The sequence below is a fragment of the Lepidochelys kempii genome, chromosome 4, assembly GCF_965140285.1.
Source record: "Lepidochelys kempii isolate rLepKem1 chromosome 4, rLepKem1.hap1, whole genome shotgun sequence".
Taxonomy (NCBI): domain Eukaryota; kingdom Metazoa; phylum Chordata; order Testudines; family Cheloniidae; genus Lepidochelys; species Lepidochelys kempii.
In genome coordinates this window covers 13,200,604-13,225,800 of record NC_136383.1, presented here as the reverse complement: position 1 = coordinate 13,225,800, position 25,197 = coordinate 13,200,604, and the positions used below count along the sequence as shown (strand labels likewise).

Here is a 25,197-nt window from a genome sequence, read left to right as displayed (position 1 = left end):
AAAATATATTGAGAAGTACATTATGGGCCATTTCCAATAGACAACTCTCTGCCTGAGGAAATCATTTTAAAGTGTCCCCAAGCTTTCTAGCTTGTTTGATGTTTAGTCAAAGATCAAGGGTAAAATTTATCTGCTGAGCTCACCAGAGTTCTAGCATGAACCAGTTTGGTCCCACTTGTATTGCTTGCCCCATTCCCAGTGCTTAAGACAGGTTTCACTTTTGGCCTTTAGCTGAGACAATCAAATGCTATTTGTTTACTGTCTTTGACAAGCTACATTTAGGATACCTGAGTTGTGCCACGTTGAATCTTTATAGCTGTGTCATGTTGCATTAGTTGTGGGAGCTTTAACGCACCTCTGAAATCACTTTACGTTTACTTAGGGCTTGTCTAGATGAGCACTTCGTTTGCGGCAAGCTGGGGTGTAAATCGACCTCACACTAGCCTGCCGGGCACTAAGGGCCAATGTGGACCCTGCTGCTCTGTATCAGAAGTTCCCTAGTGAGCTTTGAGCTAGTCCTGTTTCAAAGTGGTGTCACTCTGACTGCATTAGGAACCGGTTAAGAGCACAGCAGCAGGGTACACAGGGACAATGAGTGAACAGCAGGCTATCGTAGGGTAGATTTACACCTCACCTTGCTGTGAACTAACGGTCTGTCTACACAGCAAAGAACACCCCGCAGCAGTGAGTCTCAGAACCTGGGTCAACTGACCCAGGCTCATGCTACGGGGCTAAAAATAGCAGTTTAGGCATTCCTGCTTGTGCTGGAGCTCAGGCTCTGAAATCCACTGAGCTTTTAAGATGGGGAAACTAAGGCATACAGTGGTGAAGTGACTTGCCGAAGGTCGCCCAGAGCTAGTAACTGGATTATGCTCTAATTAATTACCTAATGCTTAACTGTCATTCAGTAAAAAGTGCAACTAACAGACAATATCTCTTAGATTTAAGGCTCATCTTACTCAAGCGAAGAGTCCCACTGACTTCAGCTGACATTAACTGGACACCTCACTTGAATGAAGTGAGCGGGATTTAGCTGTTAATACGAGAGCTGATGTAGAATAACTACATGCTCATTGAGTACTAGATTCAACAACTATGTCCTACTGGAATCTTTTCTGAAGGCAGATTTTTAACAAGCAGTAGTATTTATTTAATCCCCTATATAAAGTAAATGAAAGGGGTATATCAGATCCTAAATTTGAAGGGAAGCCATACTGGTGGGGTTCCATTGCCAGAACATTTACGCCGTTCACACGTGACTGTGGCTTAGGCAAGCAGAAGTCAGGACCGATTAATTGTTCTTGCCTGGTGTTACCTAGAGAACAGGAAGACTGGAATGAAAGGCTGGAGGGGTCTGAAATACAGCCTCTCCCCTGTTCTCATGTTCTTGCTACAATTTCACGGGATTTTCCTTTACTGGAAAAGAGGAAGAAAGAAGAGATATGGAAAGGGTGCCTGATTGTATTGTATGGCTTTTATACTTTTCAGCTTATGTCTTGGTGAACAACTCCAGCTATTTCTGTCTCCCCAAGCATTACCACTCTAGTCTCCTGAAGTGAAGCCAAAACAAAAGACCCTGGGCCAGACCCCCAGGCCCAGCTGGCATAAATCGGTACAGCTCTGTTGAGGTCACAGAGCGACGCTGATTTATGCCAACTGAGAATCTGGCCCAACAGGTTTAATGCAAACAATTTTTCTGGTTCTTCTTCAGTCAATACAGAATTAGTTAAAAAAAGACAAGAGAACAAGGAAGACTAAGATGCTTATGCACTCTGCTAGAAAACACACAGCAACCGCATCAGGAGAGACTTCTAAACAATGGATGGAATGTGCTTTCCAACTCTCGCTCATTTCCAATAATGAGCCGTACAGAGCCGGTGACTGGCAGGAAATATGTCACACTATAAGCCTGATTATCCAAATGTAATGGGGACAGTGGATAACGGCAGATAGCAAAGGGGATTTGCACTGTAATTAGCAGACACCAGGAACACGATCCTATTTTGGCTAACAATTTCAGATGGGATATCTGAATTCCACTCTTTCTGTGCTATACGTTCATACCACTGTGCCTGATTCGCCTCAGAGTTACCCAGATGCAAATCAAACGCAGCTCTGTTGAATTCAATGGAGTTACACACATAAAAGGCCTTGCTGCCCCCACACCTACATTGTTTCTACACCAGTGTATGTACATCTGTATGTATGCATTACATACTACATATATTCTGAACCAGACCCTTAGCCAGCATAACTCACAGACAAGCAGATCGACACCAACAGGGGATCTGACCCTCTGGTTTCACCTGAGTTCTCCTGATTTTCCCCTGAGCTTGTGAGAGCAGTCTCCAGGCCCTATGGCCTCAATCTCACACAGCCTGGACAGAGTGGAGAGCAGGGCGGCTGCAGGGAGCTGGTTGCAGCTACCTGATTCAGCCCTGGTGCAAGTTCAAGCTGCCAGGGTCAACCTAACTTATTTCACTGGCCTAAGGTCCCTTACATCCGTGAAGGGGCACGCAAAGATGAGCTCAGGTCTGCCATGATCCCATCCCTACCTGCCCATGCACTGCCCCCTCCTTCCCCTTCCCCTAGGGATGGGAGAGGGCAGAGCTGCCTCCACCAGATTTACATCAACAGAGAGTTGCCCGGAACAGCGGTAATTCTCCACTAGCCTTCTCTGGCAGCTTGCAGTGCCTAGCAAACCTGAAAGTACAGACCATATATGTAACATAACTCAAATATGTAATATAGCTCAGATGATGAAGGAGCCAGCACGTCTTTCATACAAAACCTTTTAATGAAGAGAGTTCTTGATCTGGACTCTCTAGATCTGATTCTTCACTGCTTTGTACCTTGTATAGTCATTCATGCCTGTGTAAAACAGGATCATTACAATCTAGTAGCATTGTATACCTGCTTTGCACTCCACAAAATGCTGGGCAACAAAGAATCAGTCAGGTGGAACTCAAAGATTACACAAACATTACACAGTTAACGATGCCAGCTCCAGGACAGATCCTCAGCTGGTGAAAACAGGTGCAGCTCCCCTGATTTCAACAGACCCCAATTTCCATCAGCTAAGAATCTGGCCCTAGAATCCTGGAATTTCCCAAAGACTGGAAACACTTATCTTCCACCCTGAATTTCACAGAACGTTTTAGACAATCAGTGCTCCAAAGCACTTCATCATTTCGGGTGTGTTTATAGAAAAGCAAACAAGTTGTGGGGCTGCCCCTGCTGGCAGAGCCAAAGGTTAAGGCCATGCAGCATATTCCCTCCCACTCTCAAATTCTTCTACATTAAGGCTACTTCCTGTTTGGACCCAAAGTGTCAACCATTGATACACAATATAGACAGGCAGCAGACACAGCCTGAAATGCTACCCTCTGTGTAATAAAAAAAACCCCATGACTATGCCTCTGATGGTAAAATATCACAATGAAGCACTAAACTGTGATGCTTCTCTCAAGTAATTACTGTTGGGAATTAAAGATCTACAAGCAGGAAGTACTAATCTTTCAAAAATTCCATTAGTTTTACTAAAAAAACAATTAAAAACTGGTCAAAATAAAAAGGGAAACATTTTGATTTTGTCAAAATGAAATATGTCTTTCAATCGGAAATGAACTCTTTTTTCGCTTTTCAATTCACTGAAAATTTTCCTTGATTTTTCAGAATTCCCAGAAAATCAAAAAACACGTTATTTGCACAGCTCTAATCTTCAGATGCCTCGATACCTCTACAAATCTATCCCTTGGTCCAAAGCAATGGAGTTACTCCAGGTTTACTCCAGTGCAGTGGAAAGCTGAATTTGTCTCTACGTCTCTAATTGTCTTCTCCAGGACTGACAAAGTTCTATAAAGGAGAGGAAAGGAAAGCACACCCGAGTCAACCAGTCTCCCCCCTGGGCATATCAGTAACAAGAGTGACTAAGTCCTCTGTGCAGAGTCCCACACAAACATTACCAACAGACAGCAAAGTTGTCCCTTGCTCAGGGCACAAGATTGAGTTTATTTCCCTGGCGTTATGCTGGAGGTGTGGGAAGGGCTAAGTGTGAGGTGGGGTAATTACTCTGACACAAAAACTTGACACTTACACAGGTCTAAATTGACTCTTCTCCCGGAAGATGGAAGTTGTGTTTGACAATGGACCCAGCTGAGGATCTGTCCCAGAATGAAATTCAAAGTATACATAAATAACTGGAATATGTAGAGGGCAGGAAGAGAATCATGAATAAAACCATCTTCTTTCTCACCTGGTCTTCAGCCGTGGTTTAACTGCTCCTGACCATGCTGTTTTGCTGTGCTGTAAGTCAGTGGGGATACACTCTGGACTGAGGGAGTGGGAAGCTGGCAGGTCAGTATGTTCCTTTGCTGCATATGTGTCCCTGTCAAAAGAAACCAAGGGAGTGTCAAAGTTCATGGAGTGCCTGAGACAGACAAGTGCACGCACACACACACATTAAGATCACATTCAAAATATCAAAGAAATATGTAGATGAGGAGTATTACATCAAAGCCTCATTTTTTAACACGCACCAAGGAAAATGTCTGATGGAAAACAGCTGCTAAAAGCCATTGATGTGCCTTTTCTTCTCCATGGGAAAGATGAAAGAATACCTCACCACCAAAACTGGATTCGTAGGGTGAAATTCTGCTCTCCGTTATATCTAGACAGAGTTGGGTCATTAAAACCCTTCTTCCTAAATGTTTTGGAACAACTGTGCAATACAGCAACACATATTGCATCCGATGAAGTGAGCTGTAGCTCACGAAAGCTTATGCTCAGACAAATTGGTTAGTCTCTAAGGTGCCACTAGTCCTCCTGTTCTTTTTGTGGATACAGACTAACACGGCTGCCACTCTGAAACCTATTGTCAGTGATCGAGAAGAATCAACCATGGGATCAAATATAGAGCGCATTGAGAGAAAAACAAAGTGGGTGAAGTAATATCTTTTATTAGGCCAACTTCTGGTGGAGGGGATAAGTTTCTGAACTTCAGAGCTCATTCTCAGGTCTGGAAAAGGTAACCAGAGAGTTAACCAGAGGTCAATGCATTAGCTGACTGAGAAGCACAAATGTATTAACCGACTGAGCCGGGGCTGCCATTGTGCCGGGTCCGGAACTTACACACAGTAAAAGGCAGTCCTTGGCCTTTGAGATCTTACAGTCTACACCAGGGGTGAGCAAACTTTTTGGTCTGAGGGCCATATCGGGGTTGCAAAACTATATGGAAGGCTGAATAGGGAAGGCTGTGTCTCCCCAAACAGCCTGGCTCCCAACCCCTATCTGCTCCCTCCCACTTCCTGCCCCCTCCTGGGACCCCCGCCCCAACCGCCCCCTGGTACCCCACCCCCTATCCAACCCCCCCTTCTCCCTGTCCCCTGACTGCCCCGACCCCTGACAGGCCCCCTGGGACTCTCACACCTGTGCAACCCCCCTCCCGCTCCCTGTCCCCTGACTGCCCCCCAGGACTCCCCACTCCCCACCCCCTTACCATGCCGGAGCCAGCCATGCCACTGCGCTGCCTGGCAGGAGCGGCGGGCCAGAGTGCTGGCAGCGCAGCGTGACAGCGGGGGAGGGGCTGGGGGCGAGCCTCCCGGGCCAGGAGCAAAGGGGCCAGGCAGAACGGTCCCACGGGCCGGATGTGGCCAGCGGGCCGGAGTTTGCCCACCTCTGGTCTACACAGACAAGACAAAAGCTACGAGAAAGGAAACGTTATCCCCATTTTACAAATGAGGCCCTAAGCTATTAAGTGACTGGCCCAAGGTCACACTGGAAGTCTGTGTCAGAGCCAGGAACTGACCGCTGATCTCCTGTCTCTGAGGCTAGCGCCTTAACCACAAGAACAGCCTTCCTTCTTAGAAGAGTATCAGGAGTCGCATCGCAGAGCTGAGGAACTTAGCTTGGGTGAGCCCTAGTTCTTCTTGTTTTAAGGCTGTATTCCAGGTAACTCTCCTAACAGCAAAACCATTGATCTTACACCTGCAGACAAGTCCTACCTACGCTGAATGATGGAGAGATAGAAAGGTCTATCCGCAGTTCCAATGTTCTTCTAGCCCACCCCATCAAAAACAACACAGATGATTATTCATTATGTCTATTCTTTTAGCATAGAAAATAAAATATCTTGAAACACTGGGTGTTCTTACTGACTCTAATTTTCACAGTAAAATGTGGGTCCGGTTTACAGTCACCTCTCTGCTAAAGTAAGGAAAACACTGCATACAAATCTGTATGAGAAGCATGCTCTTTCCCTGTCTTTCCTTCACTCCTGCCTAGCCCTGAGGAGAGCTGCAGACTGAGATGGGGAGCAATTGTCCCTTGTTCTACGTTTAATAGGCTTCAGTCTGAGAGCACATGCCAGCCAACGTATGAGGCTTTAGATATTTCGGATGGCTTGGATTCCATTCCTGTGAGAGGCCAGCCTTCTTTGTATCCATGTAAATCCTCCCCCTCCAAGTCCCCCGCCCCCGCAAGCCCCCCACGTGTCAGGCAAGAATTTTAAGTCTCACATTGCAGATGAGATATACCAGGGAAGCAGCAGCACTTTCACCTAGATTGGGGAATTTCATTGGTCCAGAGCTAGACAAAACGGCCTCCTTCCTCCCTCTGCTTATCTGTGTCTGCGTTTTACCTCAAATCCTGCCTTGGCTGCCTTTTTTTTTTTTTACCAAATCTCACTCCACTTTGCCTCTCACCCAGTGTGACCATATCCTACTCCCCTCTGTATAAACCCCTGGGGAACCTTGCAGGTATGAATAAGGGACATTATTTAGCAATTGAGGCAGTGGGCCCTTACAGTTGCTCGAGGCACATACAAAACAATACAAACTCATGGACCAATGCCAAATAAAATAGATCTCCCTCTGTATAAAGCTAACCAGGTTCCCCTGAGGAAGAAGCCTGCATGAATACTGGGCACCAAATTTCTCTTGTTTACACCAGTGACATCCCACTGAAGCCAATGGCTCCACTTCTCCTCTTGCACCAGTTTAATCAATATAGTTATTATTACTCCTGATTTACGTCTGTGTGGGAGAAGAACTGGTCTCGATAAGATTAAAACTTAACCCCTTTTTTGAAAAAATAAATATTATTGCTTATATTGCAGGAGTGCCTAGAGGACAGATGTGATGCGTTTTTCATCATGTTTTGTATGAATACCCTGTGTGTCTCAGTTTCCCCTATGTGCTATGGTTAACTAGGTCGGGGGGGGAGGGGGAAAAGGTTGTGTACCTTTTGCAAAGCTCCAGGTGTGACTGATGCCTGGCTGTCTGGGCCTGGCCCTATGCTATGAAGAGTCTCAGAAGACAATTGCTCAGACTTTTGGTACCTAATAAATAACAATTATGGATGATCCATCCCTCTGCAGAAAGCCAGCCTGGTTTGACCAGATGGAGAACAAAGGGCTAGGAGGAGGGCCAGGTGACAATGTTTGCCCAGGAACGAGGACAAAGGAGTGAGGAGGGGCCAGGCGGCTGTTAAATGTGGGTTTCTGGAAGCAGGAAAAGCGTCTGGACTGGGACTAAGAAAGGGTCAGAGGAGAGCTCTGGGCTCTGAACTGACACAGATGGCCTATGCTGTAACTCTCTCTTCTCTGTGATAATCAGGGACTTTCAATGCTGCATTCCAAACATCTAATAGACCCTTCTGCTCTTATAGCACTGGCTGGGAGTCACTCCAGATAAAGGAAACTGGGGATGCATTGCTCCCTTTAGGTGTGTAAGTCTCCCTCCGGGGTACAATCCAGGTGGACTTGATGCAGGGAGCTCATGGCATAAAGTAGGAGTGCTGAAGGCTCTGAGGTTCGGTCCTAGGAGGCAGTGAAGCCAAGGGGTTTACCCCAGTGAAAGTGTGACCCTAAGGGGGCTGATGCATTGAAGGGGTTCTCCCAGGGACCAGACCTGTGGATCATGACAACAGGGCCCCATTATGCCAAGCTCTTTGCAAACATACAGCAAAGAAATGGCCCCTACCCTGAAGAGCTTACACACTTGGTCTACTTGTTTCTAGACAGACTTGTTTCTAGACAGAGCTGCTCTTGGGGGGATCTTTGTTACAAGTGAGCACATGGAAGCATCTGAGAAATCTATTCTTGCAAGACTTCCAGCACCCTTTGGCAGACCTCAGCAGATCAGAAAAGCCCTCAGGAGGTGGGTGCTGACTGGTAACTTGTTTCCAAATGAGGAGCTTGACCCTGCATTCTTTGTGTACTCAAAATTCCCCACTGATTTCAGTAGCTTTGGCCACATACAAAATGTAGGGATTTGGTCCCTTTGGCGGTTTGCTATCACTAGTACAAAGCAGGATATACAGTTATACTATTGCACTGATACTAGGCCAAATCCTCGGTCCTATACTTCTGCAGAGGAGAACCTTACACTCGCAGAGAAGCAGTATGGCCAGCCAAAAACCATGAGTGAGCCTTCCCCCGCTCCATGAGACAGGCTTAAAATATATGGAATTTAAGAATGATCCATTTTGGGTTCTTTTCATTTGCCTGGTGGGGCTGGAGCCTTCAGGAGGCAGTCAGGCCACAGTTTCAAGCCTTTCTTGGCAACCAGGAGGACAGAAACATACCCTGGGTTTATTCATGAAAGCTGGATGTCTCCTATAATCACTTGACTCCAGGAGCTGGGCCTTTAAGAAAAACACCAAATATTGCAAAACTCAGACTCAAGTTATGAGAGCTCGCAAGTGGCAATACTGGAGCAAAGAGAGCACCACTTCCACCCAACACCCTCCAAGCACCGGTCGCTTCTTCTGTGGGAGTGGATCGGGCTGCCTGGCTACAGAGTAGCTTCTCAGCTGCTGCCCAGCAAGCCCGTTCCCCCCAGGAGCTGCTTAGCATCTCTGGGTGCTCATATTGGCCAGGCTGTGGGGTTGTGGCCAGGTTTCTCCCCATGCAGCAGCAGGGTCAGGATGTGGCCCATCAGCTGCGGTTTTGGCCCTGATACAACCGTGTGGAGTGGATACAGAGAAGTAGCACTTTTGTTTCTAATCCTCTATTAATCTACACATGGAAACAGTAACCTACCATCAGCTCTTCTTCACTCTATGGCAATGGGGAAGAGAGACCCTGGTGTAATGAACTGTCTCATTCTGGGGCGATGGCGGGATCCTGTTGAAATGTTAAGATTCTCAGGACATGCACTTGTCCTTAGCTCTGGGGCAAATTCTGACATCACTACTCAGGGCCTGATTCTCAGTTACACTTTATGCCCCTCTGGTAGCGTAAAGGGGTCTTAAAGTGAGTGTAACTAATTTATGCCATTGAAGTCCCCTCCTTGCACTGCCAGATTGGTGGAGAGCGAGTTTAGCAACAGCCTCCCAGAGCTAACTTGAATCCAGCTAGCCCAGGTAACAGTAGCAGTGAAGCCAACACATGGTCCAGCATTAATCGTACAACCCAGCATGGGCCCTGGGGACATACGCTGCTCACTAGCCCACTCTGGAGCCTGCGTTCTGTTTGCTGCCATTGTTACCCACACTAGCCGGATTCAAAGTAGCTGGGGTAGGCTAGCCTGTGCCCAGCATTTAGCAGTGTACACATATGCCTTTGTGTAAATGAGGAATCCTCATTAACTACAACAGGAACATTCAGCACCAACCCGTTCTGGGAGTTAGAAGTAATGTATTCCTAGTGTCCAGTACGTGACCCAGAAATGGAAGGATCAGCACCCGAACTTTCCGGAAACACCAACAGATGCTCCTTGGTAATATAACTTCTCATTCTTCTTGTGACGTTGCACTCCATATGCTTTATGAAAACATGCTTATGAACGTGAATATGTCGTCACTGGAATATGCTTTATGCAAAAGGTCTCTTGTAAGGTATCATTACAAAGCTTATAATCTAGTGAGTGTGAGTGAGTGAGCATCCTATTTGTATGCATGTATCATTCTTGTATCTGAAGCTAGAAATATGAAGTATAACTCTGAGGTCCTACTGTAATTATGCAAAGTGTGGGCCATTAATGGTGGTTTAGAATCTTGATGGCTCCAATTGACTAGGACAATTGGTTGTGGATGTTCCTGTGTACGTGTGGGCCATCCTGTGAGTAATGAAGAATGAGGTCTTACAGTGACATGTAACCATGTAACCTGGTAATGAAATCCATCTTAAATCTGGTACTTTTCCATTTAGAAGGAGGGGTGGGGACCCAGAGAGACAAAAGATTCCCGCCTTGTGTGAAAGCTATAAAAGGGGGTGGAAGAGAACAAAGGGGGCGGCCAGTCATGCAAACACCCCTGTTTTCTACCTCAGATGTTTGCTCGAACTAACAAGGACTGTACCAGGAGAAAGGATCGGGCCCAGACTAGGAAGGAGTCTAGTCTGTGAAACAAGTTTATTGGAACATCTTTGATGGTGAGATTTTACCTGTAAACAGTTTCTTAATGAATTAGGCTTAGCCTTGCATGTTTTTGCTTTATTTTGCTTGGTGACTTACTTTGTTCTGTCTGTTATTACTTGAAACCACTTAAATCCTACTTTTTATTCTTCATAAAATCACTTTTGTTTATTATTGAACCCAGAGTAAGTGATTAATCCTGGGTGGAGCAAACAGCTGTGCATATCTCTCTATCAGTGACATAGAGGGTGAACAATTTATGAGTTTACCCTGTATAAACTTTATGGGGACAAGAATCTGTGCAGGCCGAACTCTGATAAAAAAGAAGAAATGCTAATATATATGCCAAAATCGCACAGGGCATGGTAGAGAGAGGCTACAAGAGGGAAACACAGCAGTGCCACGTGAAAATTAAGGAGCTCAGACAAGCCTACAAAAGACAAAGGAGGCAAATGGTTGCTCTGGGTCAGAGCCCCATACATGCCGCTTCTATGATCAGTTGCATGGCATTCTAGGGGGGGACCCCACCACTACCCCACCACTGTCTGTGGACACCTGCAAGAGGGGAGTCTCACGCAACAGGGAGGAGGATTTTGTGGATGAGGAGGAGGAGGAGGAGGAGGAGAATGCACAGCAGGCAAGCGGTGAATCTGTTCTCCCCGGCAGCCAGGACCTTTTCATCACCCTGGAGCCAATACCCTCCAAAGGCGGGATGCCCGACCCTGAAGCCAGAGAAAGCTGCTCTTGTGAGTGCACATTTCTAACTAGAGTACAGGGTTTAAAAGCAATAGTGTTTAATGTTTGATTTGTCCTGAAGAATTGGGATGCATTCGCGGCCAGTACAGCTAGTGGAAAAGTCTGTTAACATGTCTGGGGATGGAGCAGGAATCGTCCAGGGACATCTCCATGAAGCTCTCCTGGAGGTACTCTGAAAGCCTTTGCAGAAGGTTTCTGGGGAGGGCTGCCTTATTTCATCCTCCACGGTAGGACACTTTACCACGCCAAGCCAGTAACAACTAGTCTGGAATCATTGCAGCACAAAGCATGGCAGCAAATGGTCCTGGGTTTTGGTTGCATTCAAGCAACATTCGGTCTATATCTTTCTGTGTTAGCCTCAGGAGAGTGATATCATTCATGGTCACCTGGTTGAAATAGGGGAATTTTTGAAAGGGAACAGTAAAAGGTCCCTGTTCTTGCTGGGTTGTTTGTGCTTGGTTAAAAGGGATCATCCCGGAGAACAGCCACATGGCGGAGGAGGGGTGAAGGGATCATCCCAGAGAATAGTCACGCAGTGGGGTGGAGGGAGGTGTGTGCTGCACATCCACCCAAAAACTACAACCCCTCCTTTTAAATGTGAAACCCAACTGGCATAGCTTGCTATGGGCAAGGATGGCACTGCAATTTGAAACCATTCCCACATGTTATGAAGGCAGAAGAAGCCAACCCCGTGTACCAAAAGGCTTACCATGGCTGCCTGGAAACTGAATTTTGTTGCCCAGCTGTTTGTGATGTGTCAGCATACCGGCAGGCGCTCAATATAAAAGGCAAAATGCAACCTTGTACCTAAAGCACATGTGCTGTCTGCTATGAATTGCTTGATTCACTGTGAAAGAGTCTCCCTTTTGTTCTCAGAAATGTATCATCTTAAATTTTACTCTCCCTTTTTATCTCCCTCCCCAAGTGCAAATCTTTCTAAGCTCCCCCTATCATTTCCATCCCTAAGAAAAAACGCACTCGCAATGATATGTTTTCCGAGCTCATGCAGTCGTCCCGCACTGATAGGGCACAGCTTAATGCATGAAGGCATTCAGTGCCAGAGGCCAGGAAAGCATTAAGTGAGCGTGAAGAGCAGAGACAGGAGGTGATGCTGAGGCTAATGGGGGAGCAAACAGACATGATGAAGCATCTCTTAGAGCTGCAGGAAAGCCAACAAGAGTACAGACCCCCGCTACATCCATTGTATAACCGCCTGCCCTCCTCCCCAAGTTCCATATCCTCCTCACCCAGACACCCAAGAAGACAGGTGGGGGATGCTCCGGGCACCCAGCCACTCCACTCCAGAGGATGGCCCAAGCAACAGAAGACTGTCACTCAAACAGTTTTTATTTGTAGTGTGGCTACAATGAGCAATGTGGCCATGTCCTTCCCTCTTCCCGCACCCCACCCCACCCCAACTACCTTGTCAGTTATCTCACCTTTTTTTTAATTAATAAAGAAAGAATGCATGGTTTCAAAACAATAGTTACTTTATTTCCTTTGCCAGCTGTGATTGAAGGGGGGAGGGTTGTTGGCTTACAGGGAATTAAAATCAACAAAGGGGGTGGGTTTGCAGCAAGGAAAAACACACACAACTGTCGCACCATAGCCTGGCGAGTCATGAAACTGGTTTTCAAAGCCTCTCTGATGCACAGCACGCCAATCTGTGCTCTTCTAATCGCCCTGGTGTTTGGCTGTTCAAAACTGGCAGCCAGGCAATTTGCCTCAACCTCCCACCCCGCCATAAACGTCTCCCCCTTACTCTCACAGATACTATGGAGCACACAGCAAGCAGCAATAACAGTGGGAATGTTGGTTGTGCTGAGGTCTAACCTAGTCAGCAAACAGCGCCAGCGAGCATTTAAATATCCAAAGGCACATTCTACCACCATTCTGCACTTGCTCAGCCTATAGTTGAAGTGTTCCTTACTACTGTCCAGGCTGCCTGTGTACGGCTTCATGAGTCATGGGAGCAAGGGGTAGATTGGGTCCCCAAAGATAACTACTGGCATTTCAACATCCCCAATGGTAATCTTCTGGTCTGGGAAGTAAGGCCCTTCTTGCAACTGCTCAAATAGCCTGGAGTTCCTAAAGATGTGAGAGTCATGCACCTTTCCCGGCCATCCCACGTTGATGTCGGTGAAACATCCTGTGTGATCCACCAGTGCTTGCAGCACCACTGAGAAGTACCCCTTGCAGTTTACGTACTGGTTGGCAAGGTGGTCCGGTGCCAAGATAGGGATATGCATTCCGTCTATCACCTCACCACAGTTAGGGAACCCCATTGCAGCAAAGCCATCCAGTATGACCTGCACATTTCCCAGAGTCACTACTCTTGATAACAGAATGTCAGTGATTGCATTGGCTACTTGGATCACAGCAGTCCCCACAGTAGACTTGCCCACTCTAAATTGATTCCCGACTGACCGGTAGCAGTCAGGCGTTGCAAGCTTCCACAGGGCTATTGATGCTCGTCTCTCAACTGTCAGGGCAGCTCTCATCTTGGTATTCCTGCGCTTCAGGGTGGGGGAAAGCAACTCACAAAGTTCAAGAAAAGTGGCCTTACACATGCGAAAGTTTCACAGCCACTGTGAATCATCCCATACCCGCAACACTATGTGGTCCCACCAGTCTGTTCTTGTTTGCCGGGCCCAGAATCAGCGTTCCACTGTATCAACCAGCCCCACTGCCACCATGATGTCCCAATTGCCACAGCCCATGCTTTCAGCAACATCTGTGTCCATGTCCTCATCACAATCGTCCTCATGCTGGCATCTCTTAGTCCGGTTCTGCACATACTCCAGGATAATGTGCGAGGTGTTTACAATGCTCACAAAAGCAGTGGTGAGCTGAGCGGGCTCCATGCTTGCCGTACTTTTGGCGTCTGTATGGGTAACCCAGGAAAAAAGGTGCGAAACAATTGTCTGCCATTGCTTTCACGGAGGGAGGGAGGGGCAACTGACGACATGTACCCAAAACCACCCGCGACAATGTTTTTCCCCATCAGGCATTGGGAGCTTAACCTAGAATTCCAATGGGCAGCAGAGACTGCGGGAACTGTGGGATAGCTACCCACAGTGCACCACTCCGTAAATTGATGCTAGCCACAGTATTGAAGACACACTCCGCCAACTTAATGTGCTTAGTGGGGACATACACAATCGACCGTATAAAATCGATTTCTAAAAATTGACTTCTATAAAATCGACCTAATATCATAGTGTAGACATACCCTAAGAGGTCATTCAAGGTGAAGTGGCCCATGAACACCTCTGCAGTCACAGGACAAAAAACGGAGGTTAGTGGGTGACAGACTGTCCTAATAAGCCATAAATCCAGGGTCTTTATGAAACCATGATTTTTAGTGTCTAGCAAAGATATGAATTTAAGCTCCCAGGCTCATCTTTGGAAGGTGTTGTGCAGATTTCTTTTGTCCAGGAGGACTGAGCAGTCAGATATAGAATGATCGCTTCATGAAAAGCGTTCACCCACAGGTGACAGAAAAAGGATAAAAGACAAAAACATTCCATGTGATAATCGAACAGTTAATAAATAACACAATGAATTAAACCTCACAACTGCTGCAAAGTACCTAAGAGATAGGGATCATTCTATCACTAAAATGCAGACGCCTCTGAGATGGAACACAGCGGCTGTTTAACAGCGTACAGTAACACCCCGTGATCTTTTAGGATGGGAAGTGAAGAAGAATATCTTGCCCAGGTGAATATGCACGGGGAATTGTAGATAGACAGACTAACAGTAGGGTTAACACACCTACTCTTACAAAAGGTGCCACAGAATCTACCTGTCAGGCCTTGGCATGACATGTCCCCTGAAAGATGGAAACTTCCCACAGCACCGCACTCCCATAGCAATCCTTGACACCGCACTGAATCCAGCGACCCAGTAGTAAGTTCACTCTCTAGGAAGGCTCTTTACAAACATGATACCTGGCTTTTCTTTCATTTCCCAGTTTACAACGGAAATCGTCATCTCAGTGCAGGGAATAAATCAGCGAAATACCTTGTGCCTTGAACTGTCATTGCTCAGCTCAAGGCCCACAAGTTGCTTTCTTGCCTTCTTCACAGCAACTCCTTTTGGACAATATGAAATCTCCACAAGGGAGCAGGGTCCACACAACTCTCTCTGTGATACCATTTCCCTCCCTGGGAGTGCCCTGGCAGACAGACGAGCAGGCCCCTCCCACTTAAATTGCAGTACCCAGAAAACAGCCTCACAGTTACATAGTTTAAAAAAACAAACCACAGTGACCATCTCGGAAAAGCACAATCCTGCAGTTGTCCTTTATCTGTCACCCAGATATAACACTGTTTCTAAAGGCTAGCTGGGTCTACGTAACGTCCCTCTACCCCCACTTGAAGTTGGCAGCTGCACCCAAAATATTTTCTTTTCTGCAAAGTTCTTGTCAAACTGTTAAATGTTATTTATACTGGCTGCTCCCATTGTGCCTTTGGTATTTAATGCTGCACATGTTAACGACTCGCTGTACAAAGACATTCTGTCCAGCCTTTCCTTAGCTTAGGTGTGTGGCCCTTTTGCTCTTCACTTAACACTCGCTCAGCCAGTAGCAAAAGAATACTGCAGGATTATACATTAAAGCCAAGATTTCTAAAATTAGGAGTCTGAAGTTAGTCTCCTAAATCCATTATTAAGTACATAAGTAAGTAACCTGATCTTCAAAAGTTCTGAGCACCCAGCAGCTCCAATTGACTTCAGTGGAAGCTGCAGGGTTCTCAGCACTTTTGAAAATCAGGTCACTTATTTAGGAGTTAAAACAAAGGTTTAGGAGCCTAATTTTGCCTTAATAATACAAAACACTACCTCTTGGATTAGCGATACTGAAGTAGTTTGGGTCATTTCTGTAGAATACTGAAGTATTATATATATAAAAAAATAAGGGACACAGACTTGTGGCATTAATCCTTTTAGAATTTTGTATACTTTTCAAGGAGGGCTAATGGGAATGTATTGAAGAGGGAATATCCCTCCTTATCTCTTTTATTACAGAATACTGACCTAGGTTTTGGAGCCATCTTTGTTGTAATCTCGTTAGAACACTGGTTTCCCTCATCCATTTCTTTCCCCTTTCTCAAATAGCTATAGGGTTTTTGAATGAAAAAAGGATTTAACACCCTCACTCCACAAATTGTCTTACTTGGTAAAACCCTGGCCCCACTGAAGTCAATGGAAGTTTTGCCATTGACTTCAATGGGGCCAGAATGTCACCCAATGAGCTATTTGTGGAATGAGATATTATTCATCATGACTAAGGTGTCAGAATCTGTAGCTGCTTTTTTAAAGTTAATGCTGACATGTTTACTGTTTTTTGGTCATTCATTAGACCCTTCATAAAATACACTAAAATCTTTATAAGAAATCAACCTTATTAGGCAATCTTCTGTCTTAAGAGACTGTCACTTTAGTATCCACAATGTAGTGGGCCAGATCCTCAGGTGGTATAAATCAGTATAGCTCCAATAAAGTCAATGGAGCGATGCCATCCCAACTGACGATCTTGGTCCACTGAGGACCAAGGCTCCAATTTTATCAGAAGACCACCTCCATTAAGGCAAGTTTCAGAGTGGCAGCCGTGTTAGTCTGTATCTGCAAAAAGAAAAGGAGTACTTGTGGCACCTTAGAGACTAACAAATTTATCTGAGCAGTAGCTCACGAAAGCTTATGCTCAAATAAATTTGTTAGTTTCTAAGGTGCCGCAAGTACTCCTTTTAGTTTTTCCATTAAGGCAGTTTCTCTTTGTAAGTATTGCACTATCTCTGCAGTCCATCACTCACTGCCTCTTTTCTAAACAATGTACCTGCTTAAAGGTTTCCCCATCTTTTACCACCTTCTTTAGATTTCTGAGAAGGATCTTGTGTGGCCTCAGACTCATAATTGCCCTTAATCAACTCCCCCAGAACATGTAGTCTGTTTCTAGCATTTGATATCTTTCATCCTCCCTTTACCTCCACCATCAGACCTTCCTTTCTGGAAAATTCATTGAATGTTTTAGTAACATCCACCTCTTCTGTCCATAAATTACTCTGACCTCCTCCTAAAGGCTTGTCTGTGTCCTGCACTGACCTCTTGTTACCTACATACTTGAAACATTTCTTATTATTTATTTTAACCTCTTGGGCACTTTGCCTTTCATTCCCATCTTTTTTGCTTTCTTTATCATTATTTACAATCTCTACATTCCATCCTGCATTCTCTTCGGTTGTTTTGTGTACCTGATGTTTTCCATCTCTCTCTCTTATATCACTTTCTTTAATGTACTTTTGGTGTCTCTGTGTATTTTATTGCCAGACATTATACATAATTCTTGGACACACATTTATTTCTCTCTCAACACTTTCTGCTGGCCCTCTGTGCTCGCTCTCCTTCCATTGCTTTTGTCCAACTGATTTCCTCCAACACTCCCTGTATCCACTCCCAGAATCTGCACTGCTAACATTCTGCTCCATGTTTGGGTCTGTCTATTGCTTTCAGATTAGAGTGGACCTCAACCAAACCCTTGGATCTCAATACCCCCAATTATTACAGTGTTGCCAACTCTTGCAATTCTATTGTGAATTTTGTGCTCTATTTTCCTTAAATCCCCAGCTCCTAGAGTCAACTGATTACAAGAAAATCCTGGGTTTTGTTTAAAAAAGAAAGGAGGTTGTTTCCAGCTAGTATAGTCACAGAAACAAGCTTGAAAACAAGACCACCTGAGGGATCTTTTATTCAAGAGGCAAATAAAGTGATTCCATTTATTAATTTTTCAAATTTAATTATTTTTAAGCCAATTTCATAATTTGTGGGGCCTGACATTTCTTTTTAATGTTTGGGGTTGACGATACTGTTATGATAAACAGGATCGTGCAGGGTCTACGTTTCACAATTTGCAAAAAGGCTGGAACTTCTTACACGGGGTGGAAAGTGAAGGCAGCAATCAGCCATGTGAGTAGTGACAAAAACTTGTCCTCTGCAGTTCCACTGAGCTCTTTGGGCATTTTCTCGTATGTTCTGGTTGAAAACCCCCAAACACTGAAACATTAAATGATCTGACTACAAACAGGGAAACAGATTTCAGAGTAACAGCCGTGTTAGTCTGTATTCGCAAAAAGAAAAGGAGTACTTGTGGCACCTTAGAGACTAACCAATTTATTTGAGCATGAGTTTTCGTGAGCTACAGCTCTTGAGCTGTAGCTCACGAAAACTCATGCTCAAATAAATTGGTTAGTCTCTAAGGTGCCACAAGTACTCCTTTTCTTTTTGCAAACAGGGAAATGACACTCACATCTGACATGCTCACCAGAGGAAGGAAGTGAAGGGGTTAAGCCTCCTTTCTATCCTTATCATGCCCTGTGGTGTTGGGTTGCTGTTACATAATGTCACACATTGTCCTGAAATCCCTGCCCCAGCAGTCCTGGGCTCAACCAGTGAGATAACAGCAATCTTTTGGCTTGAATTCTGATACCTCATATTGCAGGCTTAAGGCCAGCTCTCAAAGGGACAGCTGTCAGCTCGTGAAACATTTATTCCTCCCTGTGAATGAAAATGTCCCCAAAATGAAAATCCTCTATCTCCTGGAAAGTGGGATCGATCTCTTCCTCTTCTACACTATTTCATGGTTGACACTATTTAAATGAAGGGCTAACCCTATAGTCCTGTGGTTTGAACCAGACATTACCATGTGAGGCACACTCTATTAACCGCAGCATGTTGTAGATATCACTGCACTCCACTGGGTGGAAAGACAGCACTGCTCAAGTATCTGTCATTTTGTTCCTGCTGTGGCTGGTCCAAAAATAGCACGTAATCCATACTGTTGGCACAGGCAACAGAGTATCTCCTTGAGCTTAAGTGGTCGTGTCCTGTGGTTTGAGAGCACAGGATCCTGAGTCCTATTCTGGATGCTGTGCGTGTGGCTTAGCTGATAATGGCAATGCCTGTCTAAAGGTAGCCATGGATTCAATACACTGCGCTGCCAGGATCTGGGAGCACTGTGCTAACTCTGCCCCAGGACCCTGCACATCAGCTCCATCGGTTAAGGCGTCCCTCGTGTCACTAGGCAGTGTGGCCTGTAGCCAAACTAGAAATAGCAATTATATGCTCTTGTGCTCAGATGCTGATATGTAAGTTCAGAAAAGCGTCAAGCCAAGCATTCTGCAGCCAGCTGGAAGCAGGGGAGCCTGTGGGAAGATGGGAGGAGCTGAAGAAAAAAAATCCCGCGTAAGATCCATCCCCCTCAAAACAGGAATTTTTTTTTAAAAAATAGAGATTTGTATAAATCACAGTAGCATCTGCAGTTACATTCGCTCGGACAGAATTACAGGGGCTAAGGATCCTCATGCTAGGGCATAAGATGCTCACTGGCGAGGGTCAAGAAGAGAAATTTCTAGGGAACTGAGGAGCACAGTTCGGTGAATTATGGGGGACAGGGACAGAGATTATGCCTCTCTCAATGTGTAGGCTACCATTGGAGACAGATGAAAAGATTAGAGGTCACTGGGCTACCCTGATATGGGAATTCCTAAGTAATAAAGTCTCAGATTGAAGGATCTGTTGCATTTATCCTAAGGGCTCCTTGCTGGCAGTGCAGAGCACATGACATTGCAATGCAAGAAGAAACGAGAGAGAAGGACAAGCCAGCTGAAATGAATTAAGTGTCTCTCCCAGCAAGGTGGTTCCTTTTAAACAACCAGAAACTAGACTTCTGTGAAAAAGAACCACCACAGTCACCCTGCAGAGTGAAGGCAGAGAAATGCACACTGATCTTCAGCTCTGCAGGGGGAAGGCTGTGGAGAGAAGTGGCTGGATTTTCATCATGCAATATTATTTAATCTCAAAGGTTTCTAGCATTTTTTAGTGTTAGATTGGATCTATTTTCGTTGATCTGACCCCAGTCCCACAATCTCACACAATGCTCTGTTCGCGTGCACACACACAAGGAAATAAAGATGCTTCACCTCTATACCTGTTTGCAAGCAGAGAACTGAATGAGGGATTTTCATTCATTTGGGGAAAATGGGTTCCTCGCTCAATTTGGCTTCGGCTGAGGGATCTTTGAGAAAATGAACTCCCTCTTTGTTTGGGAGAGAGACCTAATTTTCACTTGGCCCTGGGGGATTATCGGGTACTTAGAAAGGCGCTCACATGCACATTTTTAGCTTGTGCCAACAGCATTTGTGTCCACAATATCCAGACTTCATTCTGCTCTTTAGGTTAGATAATAGGCATTCCACAGAGTTTAAATGCATCCAGACCTTGGACCTAGAGATTTTTCACTCTTTAAAAATACCCTAAATTGCTGCTTTTTGAAGTGCCTGACATGGTCTTGCATTATTGGTTGTTCTTTCCGTGTATGTGAATTTAGTGCTATGAAAGGCGTCGGGCGTGCAACCCTCATGACTTAAGTCCCTTATTTATCCACAGAACAGGCCAGGGATGCAGAAAGGTACCCATCCGGCCTGCCAATGTGACTTCACCTTGACAGGAAGGAATCACCTGTAGGGCTGAGAAGGTAGCTCACAGACTGTCACTTCCCGACAGTCCCACTTTGACCCCCTCCTGTTCCAATTGCAGTGAACATTTTAATCATTCAGGGCTCCCTGAGGGGACAAAAGGGTCAGTTTGCCCTGGGACCTTGTTTGAGAGGGCCCCCAAACCAAGTGGCATTGCAACCTGGTGCACAGTGTCACAACACCACACGTGTTTCGCCCGGACACCCCTTAGACTCTGTCTGTGGAGGGGCAGCTGGGCCAAAGTTGAGTGGCACTCAGGTTGCAGTGCCAGTCAAATTTGCCCATTTGCCCTTCTTCTCCATCTACAGAGAAGCAAATGGGCCAAACCTGAGTGGTGTCGTGTCCTGTTTTAGCCACTTGAAATGTTGGGAGGTATAGTTGAAAGTTTTCATGCCCAGTCAACACCTGGCATCTTTGTTAAGAGCGCAGTGCTGGCTTTCATGAAGCCTGTCACTAGACTGGGACCACCAAACTATTTGATTATAGTTTATTATTTCTATCACACAGCACCAAGAGGCCCCAATCCAGCATTGAGGCCCTGTTGCGCTCATAGACATATATAACAGATGGTCCCTGACCCAAAGAGCTTACAGTTAAAATGTAAACGTTAATCTAAAAATGCTAAAATTGTCAATTTCTATGTTTCTAAAACTTGAATGTATGAAAATTCTAAAATATCTCAATCTTTCATGTAGGCCATCAGCTGGTGGTAATTTTCAGCCATGAGTGAGATGGGCTGGATTCAAACTATTGACCCAAAGGAAAGTTTCACTAAGCCATCCAGTTCCTGCCTTGTATTAACCAACTAACCAATCCTGCAAATGCAGTCTGCACATGAGCAGGCCCATGGACATGTGTTTAAAATAAGTCTTTACAGGATTCGAGACACTACTGACTTCCTGAGGAAACTACAATCCATCGGTGATCTTCCTGAAAACACCATCCTGACCACTATGGATGTAGAAGCCCTCTACACCAACATTCCACACAAAGATGGACGAGCCGTCAGGAACAGTATCCCCGATAATGTCACGACAAACCTGGTGGCTAAACTTTGTGACTTTGTCCTCACCCATAACTACTTCACATTTGGGGACAATGTATACCTTCAAATCAGCGGCACTGCTATGGGTACTCGCATGGCCCCACAGTATGCCAACATTTTTATGGCTGACTTAGAACAACGCTTCCTCAGCTCTTGTCCCCTAATGCCCCTACTCTACTTGTGCTACATTGATGACATCTTCATCACCTGGACCCATGGAAAAGAAGCCCTTGAGGAATTCCACCATGATTTCAACAATTTCCATCCCACCATCAACCTCAGCCTGGACCACTCCACACAAGAGATCCACTTCCTGGACACGACGGTGCTAATAAGCGATGGTCAAATAAACACCACCCTGTACCGGAAACCTACTGACTGCTATTCCTACTTACATGCCTCCAGCTTTCATCTAGACCACACCACACGATCCATTGTCTACAGCCAAGCTCTACGATACAACCGCATTTGCTCCAACCCCTCAGACAGAGACAAACACCTACAAGATCTCTATCAAGCATTCTTACAACTACAATATCCACCTGCTGAAGTGAAGAAACAGATTGACAAAGCCAGAAGAGTACCCAGAAGTCACCTACTACAGGACAGGCCCAACAAAGAAAATAACAGAACGCCACTAGCTGTCACCTTCAGCCCCCAACTAAAACCTCTCCAACGCACCATCAAGGATCTACAACCTATCCTGAAGGACGACCCATCACTCTCACAGATCTTGGGAGACAGGCCAGTCCTCACTTACAGACAGCCCCCCAACCTGAAGCGAATACTCACCAGCAACCACACACCTCACAACAGAACCACTAACTCAGGAACCTATCCTTGCAACAAAGCCTGTTGCCATCTGTGTCCACATATCTATTCAGGGGACACCATCACATCAGGGCCTAATCACATCAGCCACACTATCAGAGGCTCATTCACCTGCACATCTACCAATGTGATATATGCCACCATGTGCCAGCAATGCCCCTCTGCCATGTACATTGGCCAAACTGAACAGTCTCTATGTAAAAGAATAAATGGACACAAATCAGACGTCAAGAATTATAACATTCAAAAACCAGTTGGAGAACACTTCAATCTCTTTGGTCACTCGATTACAGACCTAAAAGTGACAATTCTTCAACAAAAAACTTCAAAAACAGACTCCAACAAGAGACGGCTGAATTGGAATTAATTTGTAAACTGGATACAATTAACTTAGGCTTGACTAAAGACTGGGAGTGGATGTGTCATTACACAAAGTAAAACTATTTTCCCATGTTTATTCCCCTCCTCCCCCCCCCCCCCCCCCGGCTGTTCCTCAGACGTTCTTGTCAACTGCTGGAAATGGCCCACCTTGATTATCACTACACCAGGTTTTCCCACCCCCACTCTCCTGCTGGTAATAGCTCACCTTACCTGATCACGCTTGTTACAGTGTGTATGGTAACACCCATTGTTTCATGTTCTCTGTGTATATAAAATCTCCCCACTGTATTTTCCACTGAATGCATCCGATGAAGTGAGCTGTAGCTTATGAAAGCTTATGCTCAAATAAATTTTTTAGTCTCTAAGGTGCCACGAGAGTTCTTTTAACTCTTTTAACTCTATAAAGAGATTTTTAGGACACATTTTGTATGGAAAATGACCATAAAACTTTAGGGCCACATCAGTATAGTTCTGTTGACTTCAATGGAGCTAGGCCAGTTTACATCAGTCGAGGAACTCACCCATATTGCCTGTTGTGAACGAAGTACACTAGATTAAAAAAAATCACCGCTGTCTTGGGTTTTCAAACAGCATCCCAACGGAAGCTGTAGAATTTTAAATGCAATGCATTCTCTATCTAAATCTCTCCTTGAAAGCTAAACATTTTAGTCCAGTCTGCACTAGTGGAAAGCCAGATCTGTTGGGAAAACAGCTTCACTTAGTACAGTTTTAAACAGATACAGAAATACCAAGAAAGTCAATGTCCACTCTATCCCAGGCCAGGAAGTGCTGGGAATCTTATACAAGATTTCACACACTTGCTCTTGACAGATTTCCCACAGAATTTCCCGATTGGAGAGGCCAAGGTATGTTCAGGTATGTTTAAAACTTCGGATAAGTATAGTTATCATGCTAACAGGCATCCTAGAGCTACAATTGATTATAAATATGGACAGACAGGCAGATGTCTGAAAACTTTTGAATGCCAAATCAAACCAAATCTGAACCTCAAAACCTTTTAAGGTTCACAGATATCAGTTCTGATATTCTGATACCACTGTGAAAGCCACAACATTTGGAACGGGATCTGAACTTTTCCAAGTTTTAGGGGTGTGTCGATTGGGGAGTTTGGTTTGCTCCATTATAGGGGCTAGTCATAAAGCCTGAATCTGGATCCAAACTTCTCCCATGCGGAGGAGTGGTCAGATCTGGCATTTTGGCTTGACTTATTTCTCATGCAAATAAGAACTCTGCCATGTTGATGTACAGATGACTTACCTCATAATAGAACAATAAGTAACTCATATAGCCATTTGGTACAGTGATTGCTCTACACAAGTGAAACTAATAAAATTGTTCATGCGCAATATGGCACACATTTACAGTGAGACTCGACCTATGCAAAACTCATTCAGTTCCAATTACACCATTTGTTTCCTCATACACGATACTGTAATGGGAGTAAAGTGCAAACTGCCTGCCAAATGAACAGAAAATCTCCCAGCACTTGCCAAGGAAGGCAGCAACAAAAGGAAAACAGGTCTCCTGCTTATGCGAAACAAGATGTCCCCTTTTAGGGCTAATTATAAAAATAAAATAGTCTCTAAAAGAAAAGTTCACTGGATCTAGAAGCTGAAGACACTCTATGTTGTATTTGGACCAAGAGATTCTGTAAACAAATAATATCCTTCCACGTTATTTTTACACTTAACTCTTAGAACACTGGCATTTTCCAGCAGACTAAACTAATGCTTCATTAGATTAATTCGATCCTAACACCCAGTCCAAACACGTGCAGAGCTCAGATTCCAGATCTGAAATTTACAACTGGCCTTTTTAGGCAGAATTTTCAGAAGGGCACAGCACAGCACAACCAGGGCCAGATTTTCAAAAGTGCTTAGAATGTTGGGTGCTGAGCTTCTTTGAGAATCTGGCCATAAATGTTACACTGGGAGTTCTTGGATGCTCACCTCTTTTGAAAATTGGGCCCTGGTTGTGGAGGCTGAGCACTCGAAAATCTGGCTGCACATTTCCAGAAGACTGACTAAAACCTCAGATCCCAATATGCTCAAAGTTTGGTGGGGGTTCAGAATCAGGATCTGAATTTGAACTTTGCAGCTGTAACCCAGCTCTGCTATCTAATCTGTCTCTTTGCATCTTTTCTTCAAGTGTTTTCCCATATGCTTAAATTCTAATTGCAGTAACATGAGAGTATTTGATAGGACTTATCAACTGGCTGGGGGTAATGGCCTGAAACATCTTCGCCCACACAGGGCCCAATTCCAAGGATATGTCC

The 25,197-nt window shown here is 45.1% G+C and overlaps 1 protein-coding gene across 3 annotated transcripts in view; it reads right to left on the bottom strand.

The window, feature by feature from the left end:
- The window catches only part of SHROOM3 (shroom family member 3), a 164,047-nt gene that overhangs the window by 44,690 nt on the left and 94,160 nt on the right, over positions 1–25,197 (bottom strand). For 2 of the 3 annotated variants that reach the window (XM_073340435.2, XM_078852428.1), the window contains exon 2: positions 4,256–4,387. The gene's annotated coding sequence lies outside the window, so the exon portion shown is untranslated. Of the gene's footprint in view, positions 1–4,096; positions 4,155–4,255; positions 4,388–25,197 lie in introns of those variants that run through there. The other variant, XM_073340436.1, reaches the window with a different exon arrangement.